Source organism: Mus caroli, chromosome 4 (genome assembly GCF_900094665.2).
Source record: "Mus caroli chromosome 4, CAROLI_EIJ_v1.1, whole genome shotgun sequence".
Taxonomy (NCBI): Eukaryota; Metazoa; Chordata; class Mammalia; order Rodentia; family Muridae; genus Mus; species Mus caroli.
In genome coordinates this window covers 144,847,306-144,849,809 of record NC_034573.1, presented here as the reverse complement: position 1 = coordinate 144,849,809, position 2,504 = coordinate 144,847,306, and positions in this window count along the sequence as shown.

Sequence of the window (2,504 nt, the reverse complement as noted above, 5' to 3'; positions counted from 1 at the left end):
GGGATGCTTTCAGCCATGCTGGCTCCTCTCCCTGGTGTGCGCTGAAGAGGCCAACTTACCAGCACCCCAGGAGCCATGGTATTAGCTGCTCATGCAGTCACCTGCTGCACAGTTCCAGGGGTAAAGCAGACCACACCCATTGCAGAGAGGAGCAGCCATTCATCCATGGGGCCATGTGACATTAGGAAGTCAAGTGGGACTGGTGATGGGCTTTCTGCCTCTGCCTCCCTCCCTCTCTTTTTTAGTCCTTGGTAAATGCAGATTTCTCAATTCTCTGACTCCCTCCAGCATTGATGATCCATGGACATGAGCTTGCTTTATAGACCAGACTAGTCTAGAACTCAGAGATCTGTCACCCTCTGCCTCTCAGTTGCTGGGAGTAAAAGCCCACCACAGCTCAGCTAGGGATGTGGCATTCTTAAGTAAACACAGCCCCAGAACTGCGGAGGGATGCCTGACTATGAGCCTGAGGTGCAGGGATCAGCCAGGCCTGGGTTTTGCTGCCCTCTAGTGGCTCAAAGGAAGGAGGCTAAGCAGGGTTTCCCACACAAATGCTAGGCTCCAGGCTCCTAAGTGGTTATTTTGGTGTTCTCAGCAGCCACCAGGGGTCACACTTCAGCACTAAGCTGAGGAGGGAGGAGACCTAAATGGTTCTTTCCCAAGTTCTGGTAAAGTTGGTTCTGGTTCTGGTAAAGACTCAGATGGGAAGTCACCTCTCTGGGGGAATTTTCTGTCCCTGGTGAGACTTTCTCAGCACTCAGCATGACCTGGCAGAGGCTCATAGGCTGAGCAGAGGATGGAAGTCTTTGTCCCTTCCCATAGAGACCTTGAGCAGTCTCTGGCTATCTTGTTAATGAGGCTTCTTTGTCTATGTGGTCTGAACTGCTCCCCTGGGTACCTCCACTTCACTTCTACATTTGGTTACTTCACCTATCAACATGTCTGTGTTCAGGGAGAGGCTAGCCTGAGACCTCCTGTGTCTCAGCATACCCAGCTTCTTAAACAGAGGAAGGCTCTTGGTACCCGAGGATCCCAGGACTCAGGTGAGACCCAGCTGGCTCCAGACCTGCCATTTCCTCATAATGGGCAATGCCTGAGACAGGTGCCTGCCCAGACCTAGCTGAGACTTCTGCCTGGGGATGGGGCTTTCCTAGCTATGTAGACAGATAGAGAAGCAATCTCTGTATAACTTGGCTTCAGGTTACATGGGTAGTTCATGGTCCTCAGAGCCTGTCTGTCATTTACATGTGGGTGCATGTGTGCTTGCATGCATTCATGCCTGTCTGTTGGGGGCAAGGCTTGACAGCACTATTTGTTTGGGCACAATCTGAGGACTTTTGGGTGTCACAGGATTCAGGCCTGGAGTCCATCGCTGATCACTAAGAGATAGCCAGGAGCGACGTCTGCTTGGCATCCAGACCTTCCATGTGAAGTCCACCCCTCTTGGGACCTTTGTGTTCAGATGCTCCTGCCAGGGACTGCTATCCCTCGTTCTGAAAGTGCTGGCCACACTCGTGGGACTTATTTTCTCAGAGCACAGGTGGACAGGGGAAAGAGCTGGCAGGCCCCGATAAGCAACCGTCACTCTCTGTAGCCTCTCATCAGGAACTCCAAGGTATCTCAGTCCATAGGCGATAGATAGGGTCAGCATGGCTTATCTTGACAATTTCGAAGACCAGAGCCCACTCTGCAGAGAGGAATGTTGAGAGGCTTTGAGGCTGCCTGCAGCTGGACTGCGTGCTCAGCCTCGGTGTGCATGCTGGAGGGACCTTGGCCACCTCTGACCCAGTCCATTGTGCCCTAGGATTCTCCTCTCCTGGGACACTGGTTGTCTTCTATCCCTGCATTGCCCTAGCTCCAAGACCCTTCAACAAGTGTGTTGATCCTAGATTTTGCTGCTCCCATACCAGGGAGGTCTGGACAGTATGTCCCCATGAGGGTTCACAATCAGCTGGCATGTTACCAGAACCTCTGGGCTGCCCCATAAATTCTAACTGAATGTTTGAGAGGATGGGATAAAGTGAATTCATGCACGAGAAGTTGTTCGAGCGAATGACCAAAAGAGTTGTGGTGGTGGTGGGCGGTGCATTTAACAAGTAAGGGAGGGGATAATTTCCCATGACCCGGGAAAGTCCCTTACAGAGTCGAGGCTAGAGTCTTGCTACACATCAATACTTTACATATTTTCTCTGTAAATTTATGTTCCATGATCCTCCTCTTTATGTAAAAAAGGGGGCGTCATTTGAGAACCTCTTCCTTTTTACTGTGGTGACTCGGTGGAAACTAAGCTCATGTTTTGCTTTAAGAAGAAACCTTAGCTTAGCAGGCGGCGGGAATTGCAGCCATTGGAGGTTTTGACCATCCCTTCTGATTTCCCTTTTGTGCCTGCAGAAACTAGCTTGTGCACTAAGCAGAGGCAGAGGCAGAGGCAGAGGCAGAGGCAGAGGCAGAGGCAGAGGCAGAGGCAGAGGCAGAGGCAGAGGCAGAGGCAGAGGCAGAGGCAG